At 47.2% G+C, this 12190-nt stretch overlaps 1 non-coding gene across 1 annotated transcript; it reads left to right on the forward strand.

Moving 5' to 3' along the window:
- Positions 1-1687: 1687 nt before the first annotated feature.
- Positions 1688-1761, forward strand: TRNAL-CAA (transfer RNA leucine (anticodon CAA)). The gene has a single exon. It is a non-coding gene; the product is annotated as a tRNA-Leu (tRNA).
- The last annotated feature ends 10429 nt before the right edge of the window (positions 1762-12190 follow it).

Genomic DNA, 12190 nt, shown 5'->3' on the forward strand with positions numbered 1-12190 from the left:
TGTGCTACTTGTGTCATTTACGAGATTCCCTTGAAGTGTGGACGCGTGTATATTGGGCAAACCGGCAGGTGTCTCAACGAGAGATTGTTTGAACACCGCCGTAGGGTCCGTAACAAAAGCGGCGGGCACCTGGACGACCATTGCAAGTCTTGCAAAGGCTGCGAACCATGTTACACGCGCACGGTTGTCAGAGCACGGGCGCGGACAGAAAATGAAAGGGTCATCATTGAGGCAAGGATGATAGCCAAAGCTGGAGACAAGTGCGTCAGCACGCCTTCAATTTTACTTACAGACAAGGAGTCCAGTTTTCTAGGCCCACTATAAACACGTCTTTTTTATTCACGTCTGCTTTTAATTCTTGTTCTAGAGAACTTTCAACTTTTTTGACTCAGTTTGACTGTGAACGGTTGACTCAGCTTTTGCGTTGCGTTTTGTATTGTTTTGTTATGCGTTTGGCCCCGACCCTGCTTTTAGCTTCGACTTTTACTTAGTGTTCGGTGACTATTTTGTTTTTGTCGTCTTCGTTTTGCCTCGTGCAGCATTGGCGGCAAAGGTCGCTGACTGTTCATTTTCCATGCGTGCACCTTACGGTTCGTCGTGGTCCTCTCGGTTTATCGGTTCTTGGCTGACTTTGCGTTACCCAGATATGTATCACTTTGATTTTGTGTACTTCGTTTTTTTTTTGTATTAGATAGTTGAACGCGTTTGCTATTTTCTTGGTCACGTGGGTGTTGGACTGCGTTATATAAGCTGCTCATCCTTCTGAATAAATGTGTTGGTAGTCAGCGCCCTGTCCTGTCCACTTCTGTTCGTCCTTGTTTTTTTCGCGCTGCATTCTTTTACCATGTTCACTGACCAACAAAACCCAAACAGCCGCTTTAGTTAAAAAAATAGAAAAAGTTCCCCTATGCATCTTGGTTTCGGTGACTGTTGGCTTCCTTATTATGTTAGTCAAACGAGCCCCTCATTTCATTTGCCTTGTCTGCTTATAGCGTAACGGTGGTCTCGGTTCTGGCAGTCTTGATGCTATATGTTGCATAAGAGGGCTCTCGCACAGTTTCCGCCCTCGCCGTTAGATAAAGTTCCACGTCACACTTGCGGTATTACGGGACGTGCTACGTCCACCGCTCTGGACGAGGGTGGCGCTGGTGAACACTCTCTAGGTTCGCTTACACGCAAAACATAAAACCCATGAAAGCAGCAGATTAGACAGCCGTCGCCGTAGCTCAGTTGGTGAGAGCACCGGATGCGATATTCGGAGGTCGTGGGTTCGGATCCCACCGGCGGCATGGTTGCTTTTCTCTGCTCGTTTATAAGTAATTTTCTTTAAACCAATTTGTTGGCATTAGTAATTAAAAAAAATAGATAACATTCCCCTATGCACCTAGCTTTCGGTGACTGTTGGCTTCCTTAATATGTTAGTCAAACGAGCTCCTCATTTCATTTGCCTTGTCTGCTAATAGCTTAACGGGGGTCTCGGTTCTGGCAGCCTTGATGCCATAGGTAGCATAAGAGGGCTCTCGCACAGTTTCCGCCCTCGCCATTAGATGACGTTCTACGTCACACTTGCGGTATTACAGGACGTGTTACGTCCACCGCTATGGACGAGGGTGGCGCTGGTGAACACTCTAGAGGTTCGCTTACACGCAAAACATAAATACCCACGAAAGCTGTAGATTGGACACCCGTCGCCGTAGCTCAGTTGGTAAGAGCACCGGACGCAACATTCGGAGGTCGTGGGTTCGGATCCCACCGGCGGCATGGTTGTTTTTTCGGCTCGTTTATAAGTGATTTTCTTTAAACCAATTGATTGGCATTAGAAATGAAAAAAAAATTAGAAAAGATTACCCTATGCACTTTGGTTTCGGTGACTGTTCGCTTCCTTAATATGTTTGTCAACCGAGCCATTCATTTCATTTGCCTTGTCTGCTAATAGTTTAACGGGGGTCTCGGTTCTGGCAGTCTTGATGCCATAGGTAGCATAAGAGGGCTCTCGCACAGTTTCCACCCTCACCGTTAGATGAAGTTCTACGTCACACTTGCGGTATTACAGGACGTACTACGTCCACCGCTGTGGACGAAGGTGGCGCTGGTGAAAACTCTCAAGGTTAGCTTACACGCAAAACATAACTACACACGAAAGCAGCACATCGGACAGCCGTCGCCGAAGAACAGTTGGTGAGAGCACCGGACGCGATATATGGAGGGCGTGGGTTCGGATCCCACCGGCGGCATGGTTGTTTTTTCTGCTCGTTTATAAGTAATTTTCTTTAAACCAATTGATCGGCATTAGAAATTTAAAAAAATAGAAAACGTTCCCCTATGCATCTTGGTTTCGATGACTGTTGGCTTCCTTATTATGTTAGTCAAACGAGCCCCTCATTTCATTTGCCTTGTCTGCTTATAGCGTAACGGGGGTCTCGGTTCTGGCAGTCTTGATGCTATATGTAGCATAAGAGGGCTCTCGCACAGTTTCCGCCCTCGCCGTTAGATGAAGTTCCACGTCACACTTGCGGTATTACAGGACGTGCTACGTCCACCGCTCTGGACGAGGGTGGCGCTGGTGAACACTCTCTAGGTTCGCTTACACGCAAACCATAAAACCCACGAAAGCAGCAGATTGGACAGCTGTTGCCGTAGCTCAGTTGGTAAGAGCAGCGGACGCGATATTCGGAGGTCGAGGGTTCGTACGCCACCGGACGCATGGTTATTTTTTCTGCTGGTTTATAAGAAATTTCTTTAAACCAATTGATTGGCTTTAGAAATGAAAAAAAGAAAGCATTCCCCTATGCACTTTGGTTTCGGTGACTGTTGGCTTCCTTAATATGTTTGTCAAACCAGCCCCTCATTTCATTTGCCTTGTCAGCTAATAGCTTAACGGGGGTCTCATTTCTGCCAGTCTTGATGCTATAGGTAGTATAACAGCGCTCTCGCAGTTTCCGCCCTCGCCGTTAGATGACGTTCTAAATCACACTAGCGGCAATACAGGACGTGCTACGTCCACCGCTATGGACGAGCGTTGCGCTGTTGAACACTCTAGAGGTTCGCTTACACGCAAAACATAAATGCCCATGAAAGCAGCAGATTAGACAGCCGTCGCCGTAGCTCAGTTGGTGAGAGCACCGGACGCGATATTCGGAGGTCGTGGGTTCGGATCCCACCGGCGGCATGGTTGCTTTTCTCTGCTCGTTTATAAGTAATTTTCTTTAAACCAATTGATTGGCATTAGAAAATTAGAAAAAATAGAAAACATTCCTCTATGCATCTTGGTTTCGGTGACGGTTGGCTTCCTTAATATGTTTGTCAAACGAGCCCCTCATTTCATTTGCCTTGTCTGCTAATAGTGTAACGGGGGTCTCGGTTCTGGCAGTCTTGATGCCATAGGTAGCACAAGAGGGCTCTCGCACAGTTTCCGCCCTCGCCATTAGATGACGTTCTACTTCACACTTGCAATATTACAGGACGTGCTACGTCCACCGCTAGGACGAGGGTGGCGCTGGTGAACACTCTCAAGGTTCGCTTACACGCAAATCATAACTACACACGAAAGCAGCAGATTGGACAGCCGTCGCCGTAGCTCAGTTGGTAAGAGCACCGGACGCGATATTTGGAGGTCGTAGGTTCGGATCCCACCGGCGGCATGGTTGTTTTTTCTGCTGGTTGATAAGTAATTTTCTTTAAACGAATTGATTGACATTAGTAATTAAAAAAATAGATAACATTCCCCTATGCACCTAGGTTTCGGTGACTGTTGGCTTCCTTAATATGTTAGTCAAACGAGCCCCTCATTTCATTTGCCTTGTCTGCTAATAGCTTAACGGGGGTCTCGGTCTGGCAGCCTTGATGCCATAGGTAGCATAAGAGGGCTCTCGGACAGTTTCCGCCCTCGCCATTAGATGACGTTCTACGTCACACTTGCGGTATTACAGGACGTGTTACGTCCACCGCTATGGACGAGGGTGGCGCTGGTGAACACTCTAGAGGTTCGCTTACACGCAAAACATAAATACCCACGAAAGCAGCAGATTGGACAGCCTTCGCCGTAGCTCAGTTGGTAAGATCACCGGACGCGATATTCGGAGGTCGTGGGTTCGGATCCCACCGGCGGCATGGTTGTTTTTTCTGCTCGTTTATAAGTAATTTTCTTTAAACCAATTGATTGGCTTTAGAAATGAAAAAAAGAAAGCATTCCCCTATGCACTTTGGTTTCGGTGACTGTTGGCTTCCTTAATATGTTTGTCAAACCAGCCCCTCATTTCATTTGCCTTGTCAGCTAATAGCTTAACGGGGGTCTCATTTCTGCCAGTCTTGATGCTATAGGTAGTATAACAGCGCTCTCGCAGTTTCCGCCCTCGCCGTTAGATGACGTTCTAAATCACACTTGCGGCATTACAGGACGTGCTACGTCCACCGCTATGGACGAGCGTTGCGCTGTTGAACACTCTAGAGGTTCGCTTACACGCAAAACATAAATACCCATGAAAGCAGCAGATTAGACAGCCGTCGCCGTAGCTCAGTTGGTGAGAGCACCGGACGCGATATTCGGAGGTCGTGGGTTCGGATCCCACCGGCGGCATGGTTGCTTTTCTCTGCTCGTTTATAAGTAATTTTCTTTAAACCAATTGATTGGCATCAGAAAATTAAAAAAAATAGAAAACATTCCTCTATGCATCTTGGTTTCGGTGACGGTTGGCTTCCTTAATATGTTTGTCAAACGAGCCCCTCATTTCATTTGCCTTGTCTGCTAATAGTGTATCGGGGGTCTCGGTTCTGGCAGTCTTGATGCCGTAGGTAGCATAAGAGGGCTCTCGCACAGTTTCCGCCCTCGCCATTAGATGACGTTCTACTTCACACTTGCGGTATTACAGGGCATGCTACGTCCACCGCTATGGACGAGGGTGGCGCTGTTGAACACTCTAGAGGTTCGCTTACACGCAAAACATAAGTACCCACGAAAGCAGCAGATTCGACAGCCGTCGCCGTAGCTCAGTTGGTGAGAGCATCGGACGCGATTAATGGAGGTCGTGGGTTCGGATCCCACCGGTGGCATGGTTGTTTTTTCTTCTGGTTTATAAGAATTTTCTTCAAACCAATTGATTGGCATTAAAATTAAAAAAAAAGAAAACCTTCCCCTATGCACCTTGGCTTCGGTGACATGGCTTTCTTAATATGTTTGTCAAACCAGCCCGTCATTTCATTTTCCTTGTCTGCTAATAGCTTAACTGGGGTCTCGGTTCTGGCAGTCTTGATGCCATAGGTAGCATAAGAGGGCTCTCGCACAGTTTCCGCCCTCACCGTTAGATGAAGTTCTACGTCACACTTGCGGTATTACAGGACGTACTACGTCCTCCGCTATGGACGAGGGTGGCGCTGGTGAACACTCTCAAGGTTCGCTTACACGCAAATCATAACTACACACGAAAGCAGCAGATTGGACAGCCGTCGCCGTAGCTCAGTTGGTAAGAGCACCGGACGCGATATTTGGAGGTCGTAGGTTCGGATCCCACCGGCGGCATGGTTGTTTTTTCTGCTGGTTGATAAGTAATTTTCTTTAAACGAATTGATTGACATTAGTAATTAAAAAAAAGAAAACATTCCCCTATGCACCTTGGTTTCGGTGACTTGGCTTCCTTAATATGTTTGTCAAACCAGCCCCTCATTTCATTTCCCTTGTCTGCTAATAGCTTAGCTGGGGTCTCATTTCTGGCAGTCTTGATGCTATAGATATCATAAGAGGGCTCTCGCAGTTTCTGCCCTCGCCGTTAGATGACGTTCTACGTCACACTTGCGGTATTACAGGACGTGCTACTTCCACCGCTATGGACGAGGGTGGCGCTGGTGAACACTCTCATGGTTAGCTTACACGCAAAACATAAATACCCACGAAAGCACCAGATTCGACAGCCGTTACCGTAGCTCAGTTGGTAAGAGCAGCGGACGCGATATTCGGAGGTCGAGGGTTCGGATGCCACCGGCGGCATGGTCGTTTTTTCTGCTGGTTTATATGAATTTTCTTTAAACCAATTGATTGGCATTAGAAATTAAAAACAATAGATAACATTCTCATATGCACTTTGGTTTCGGGGACTGTTGGCTTCCTTAATATGTTTGTCAAACGAGCCACTCATTTCATTTTCCTTGTCTGCTAATAGTGTAACGGGGGTCTCGGTTCTGGCAGTCTTGATGCCATAGGTAGCATAAGAGGGCTCTCGCACAGTTTCCGCCCTCACCGTAAGATGAAGTTCTACGTCACACGTGCGGTATTACAGGACGAGCTACGTCCACCGCTATGGACGAGAGTGGCGCTGGTGAACACTCTCAAGGTTCGCTTACACGCAAAACGTAAATACCCACGAAAGCAGCAGATTGGACAGCCGTCGCCGTAGCTCAGTTGGTGAGAGCACCGGACGCGATATATGGAGGTCGTGGGTTCGGATCCCACCGGTGGCATGGTTGTTTTTTCTTCTGGTTTATAAGAATTTTCTTTAAACCAATTGATTGGCATTAAAATTAAAAAAAGAAAACATTCCCCTATGCACCTTGGTTTCGGTGACTTGGCTTCCTTAATATGTTTGTCAAACCAGCCCCTGATTTCATTTTCCTTGTCTGCTAATAGCTTAACTGGGGTCTCGGTTCTGGCAGTCTTGATGCCATAGGTAGCATAAGAGGGCTCTCGCACAGTTTCCGCCCTCACCGTTAGATGAAGTTCTACGTCACACTTGCGGTATTACAGGACGTACTACGTCCTCCGCTATGGACGAAGGTGGCGCTGGTGAAAACTCTCAAGGTTCGCTTACATGCAAAACATAACTACACACGAAAGCAGCAGATCGGACAGCCGTCACCGAAGCTCAGTTGGTGAGAGCACCGGACGCGATATATGGAGGCCGTGGGTTCGGATCCCACCGGCGGCATGGTTGTTTTTTCTGCTCGTTTATAAGTAATTTCCTTTAAACCAATTGTTCGGCATTAGAAATTAAAAAAAAATAGAAAACATTACCCTATGCACCTTGGTTTCGGTGACTGTTGGCTTCCTTAATATGTTTGTCAAACCAGCCCCTCATTTCATTTCCCTTGTCTGCTAATAGCTTAGCTGGGGTCTCATTTCTGGCAGTCTTGATGCTATAGATATCATAAGAGGGCTCTCGCAGTTTCTGCCCTCGCCGTTAGATGACGTTCTACGTCACACTTGCGGTATTACAGGACGTGCTACTTCCACCGCTATGGACGAGGGTGGCGCTGGTGAACACTCTCATGGTTAGCTTACACGCAAAACATAAATACCCACGAAAGCACCAGATTCGACAGCCGTTACCGTAGCTCAGTTGGTAAGAGCAGCGGACGCGATATTCGGAGGTCGAGGGTTCGGATGCCACCGGCGGCATGGTCGTTTTTTCTGCTGGTTTATATGAATTTTCTTTAAACCAATTGATTGGCATTAGAAATTAAAAACAATAGATAACATTCTCATATGCACTTTGGTTTCGGGGACTGTTGGCTTCCTTAATATGTTTGTCAAACGAGCCACTCATTTCATTTTCCTTGTCTGCTAATAGTGTAACGGGGGTCTCGGTTCTGGCAGTCTTGATGCCATAGGTAGCATAAGAGGGCTCTCGCACAGTTTCCGCCCTCACCGTAAGATGAAGTTCTACGTCACACGTGCGGTATTACAGGACGAGCTACGTCCACCGCTATGGACGAGAGTGGCGCTGGTGAACACTCTCAAGGTTCGCTTACACGCAAAACGTAAATACCCACGAAAGCAGCAGATTGGACAGCCGTCGCCGTAGCTCAGTTGGTGAGAGCACCGGACGCGATATATGGAGGTCGTGGGTTCGGATCCCACCGGTGGCATGGTTGTTTTTTCTTCTGGTTTATAAGAATTTTCTTTAAACCAATTGATTGGCATTAAAATTAAAAAAAGAAAACATTCCCCTATGCACCTTGGTTTCGGTGACTTGGCTTCCTTAATATGTTTGTCAAACCAGCCCCTGATTTCATTTTCCTTGTCTGCTAATAGCTTAACTGGGGTCTCGGTTCTGGCAGTCTTGATGCCATAGGTAGCATAAGAGGGCTCTCGCACAGTTTCCGCCCTCACCGTTAGATGAAGTTCTACGTCACACTTGCGGTATTACAGGACGTACTACGTCCTCCGCTATGGACGAAGGTGGCGCTGGTGAAAACTCTCAAGGTTCGCTTACATGCAAAACATAACTACACACGAAAGCAGCAGATCGGACAGCCGTCACCGAAGCTCAGTTGGTGAGAGCACCGGACGCGATATATGGAGGCCGTGGGTTCGGATCCCACCGGCGGCATGGTTGTTTTTTCTGCTCGTTTATAAGTAATTTCCTTTAAACCAATTGTTCGGCATTAGAAATTAAAAAAAATAGAAAACATTACCCTATGCACCTTGGTTTCGGTGACTGTTGGCTTCCTTAATATGTTTGTCAAACCAGCCCCTCATTTCATTTGCCTTGTCTGCTAATAGCTTAACGGGGGTCTCATTTCTGCCAGTCTTGATGCTATAGGTAGTATAACAGCGCTCTCGCAGTTTCCGCCGTCGCCGTTAGATGACGTTCTAAATCACACTTGTGGCATTACAGGACGTGCTACGTCCACCGCTATGGACGAGCGTGTCGCTGTTGAACACTCTAGAGGTTCGCTTACACGCAAAACATAAATACCCATGAAAGCAGCAGATTAGACAGCCGTCGCCGTAGCTCAGTTGGTGAGAGCACCGGACGCGATATTCGGAGGTCGTGGGTTCGGGTACCACCGGCGGCATGGTTGCTTTTCTCTGCTCGTTTATAAGTAATTTTCTTTTACCAATTTATTGGCATTAGTAATTAAAAAAAATAGATAACATTCCCCTATGCACCTAGGTTTCGGTGACTGTTGGCTTCCTTAATATGTTAGTCAAACGAGCCCCTCATTTCATTTGCCTTGTCTGCTAATAGCTTAACGGGGGTCTCGGTTCTGGCAGCCTTGATGCCATAGGTAGCATAAGAGGGCTCTCGCACAGTTTCCGCCCTCGCCATTAGATGACGTTCTACGTCACTCTTGCGGTATTACAGGACGTGTTACGTCCACCGCTATGGACGAGGGTGGCGCTGGTGAACACTCTAGAGGTTCGCTTACACGCAAAACATAAATACCCACGAAAGCAGCAGATTGGACAGCCTTCGCCGTAGCTCAGTTGGTAAGATCACCGGACGCGATATTCGGAGGTCGTGGGTTCGGATCCCACCGGCGGCATGGTTGTTTTTTCTGCTCGTTTATAAGTAATTTTCTTTAAACCAATTGATTGGCTCTAGAAATGAAAAAAAGAAAGCATTCCCCTATGCACTTTGGTTTCGGTGACTGTTGGCTTCCTTAATATGTTTGTCAAACCAGCCCCTCATTTCATTTGCCTTGTCAGCTAATAGCTTAACGGGGGTCTCATTTCTGCCAGTCTTGATGCTATAGGTAGTATAACAGCGCTCTCGCAGTTTCCGCCCTCGCCGTTAGATGACGTTCTAAATCACACTTGCGGCATTACAGGACGTGCTACGTCCACCGCTATGGACGAGCGTTGCGCTGTTGAACACTCTAGAGGTTCGCTTACACGCAAAACATAAATACCCATGAAAGCAGCAGATTAGACAGCCGTCGCCGTAGCTCAGTTGGTGAGAGCACCGGACGCGATATTCGGAGGTCGTGGGTTCGGATCCCACCGGCGGCATGGTTGCTTTTCTCTGCTCGTTTATAAGTAATTTTCTTTAAACCAATTGATTGGCATCAGAAAATTAGAAAAAATAGAAAACATTCCTCTATGCATCTTGGTTTCGGTGACGGTTGGCTTCCTTAATATGTTTGTCAAACGAGCCCCTCATTTCATTTGCCTTGTCTGCTAATAGTGTATCGGGGGTCTCGGTTCTGGCAGTCTTGATGCCGTAGGTAGCATAAGAGGGCTCTCGCACAGTTTCCGCCCTCGCCATTAGGTGACGTTCTACTTCACACTTGCGGTATTACAGGACGTACTACGTCCTCCGCTATGGACGAAGGTGGCGCTGATGAAAACTCTCAAGGTTCGCTTACATGCAAAACATAACTACACACGAAAGCAGCAGATCGGACAGCCGTCACCGAAGCTCAGTTGGTGAGAGCACCGGACGCGATATATGGAGGCCGTGGGTTCGGATCCCACCGGCGGCATGGTTGTTTTTTCTGCTCGTTTATAAGTAATTTTCTTTAAACCAATTGTTCGGCATTAGAAATTAAAAAAAAAATAGAAAACATTTCCCTATGCATCTTGGTTTCGGTGACTGTTCGCTTCCTTAATATGTTTGTCAACCGAGCCACTCATTTCCTTTGCCTTGTCTGCTAATAGTGTAACGGGGGTCTCGGTTCTGGCAGTCTTGATGCCATAGGTAGCATAAGAGGGCTCTCGCACAGTTTCCGCCCTCACCGTTAGATGAAGTTCTACGTCACACTTGCGGTATTACAGGACGTACTACGTCCACCGCTCTGGACGAGGGTGGCGGTGCTGAACACTCTCAAGGTTCGCTTACACGAAAAACATAAAACCCACGAAAGCAGCAGATTGGACAGCTGTTGCCGTAGCTCAGTTGGTAAGAGCAGCGGACGCGATATTCGGAGGTCGAGGGTTCGTACGCCACCGGACGCATGGTTATTTTTTCTGCTGGTTTATAAGAATTTTCTTTAAACCAATTGATTGGCTTTAGAAATGAAAAAAAGAAAGCATTCCCCTATGCACTTTTGTTTCGGTGACTGTTGGCTTCCTTAATATGTTTGTCAAATCAGCCCCTCATTTCATTTGCCTTGTCAGCTAATAGCTTAACGGGGGTCTCATTTCTGCCAGTCTTGATGCTATAGGTAGTATAACAGCGCTCTCGCAGTTTCCGCCCTCGCCGTTAGATGACGTTCTAAATCACACTTGCGGCATTACAGGACGTGCTACGTCCACCGCTATGGACGAGCGTTGCGCTGTTGAACGCTCTAGAGGTTTGCTTACACGCAAAACATAAATGCCCATGAAAGCAGCAGATTAGACAGCCGTCGCCGTAGCTCAGTTGGTGAGAGCACCGGACGCGATATTCGGAGGTCGTGGGTTCGGATCCCACCGGCGGCATGGTTGCTTTTCTCTGCTCGTTTATAAGTAATTTTCTTTAAACCAATTGATTGGCATTAAAAATTAGAAAAAATAGAAAACATTCCTCTATGCATCTTGGTTTCGGTGACGGTTAGCTTCCTTAATATGTTTGTCAAACGAGCCCCTCATTTCTTTTGCCTTGTCTGCTAATAGTGTAACGGGGATCTCGGTTCTGGCAGTCTTGATGCCATAGGTAGCATAAGAGGGCTCTCGCACAGTTTCTGCCCTCGCCGTTAGATGACGTTCTACATCACACTTGCGGTATTACAGGACGTGCTACGTCCACCGCTATGGACGAGGGTGGCGCTGGTGAACACTCTCGAGGATCGCTTACACGCAAATCATAACTACACACGAAAGCAGCAGATTGGACAGCCGTCGCCGTAGCTCAGTTGGTGAGAGCACCGGACGCGATATTTGGAGGTCGTAGGTTCGGATCCCACCGGCGGCATGGTTGTTTTTTCTGCTGGTTGATAAGTAATTTTCTTTAAACGAATTGATTGACATTAGTAATTAAAAAAAAGAAAACATTCCCCTATGCACCTTGGTTTCGGTGACTTGGCTTCCTTAATATGTTTGTCAAACCAGCCCCTCATTTCATTTCCCTTGTCTGCTAATAGCTTAACGGGGGTCTCATTTCTGGCAGTCTTGATGCTATAGATATCATAAGAGGGCTCTCGCAGTTTCTGCCCTCGCCGTTAGATGACGTTCTACGTCACACTTGCGGTATTACAGGACGTGCTACTTCCACCGCTATAGACGAGGGTGGCGCTGGTGAACACTCTCATGGTTAGCTTACACGCAAAACATAAATACCCACGAAACCACCAGATTCGACAGCCGTTACCGTAGCTCAGTTGGTAAGAGCTGCGGACGCGATATTCGGAGGTCGAGGGTTCGGATGCCACCGGCGGCATGGTCGTTTTTTCTGCTGGTTTATATGAATTTTCTTTAAACCAATTGATTGGCATTAGAAATTAAAAACAATAGATAACATTCTCATATGCACTTTGGTTTCGGGGACTGTTGGCTTCC

Source organism: Amblyomma americanum, chromosome 1, assembly GCF_052857255.1.
Source record: "Amblyomma americanum isolate KBUSLIRL-KWMA chromosome 1, ASM5285725v1, whole genome shotgun sequence".
NCBI lineage: Eukaryota > Metazoa > Arthropoda > Arachnida > Ixodida > Ixodidae > Amblyomma > Amblyomma americanum.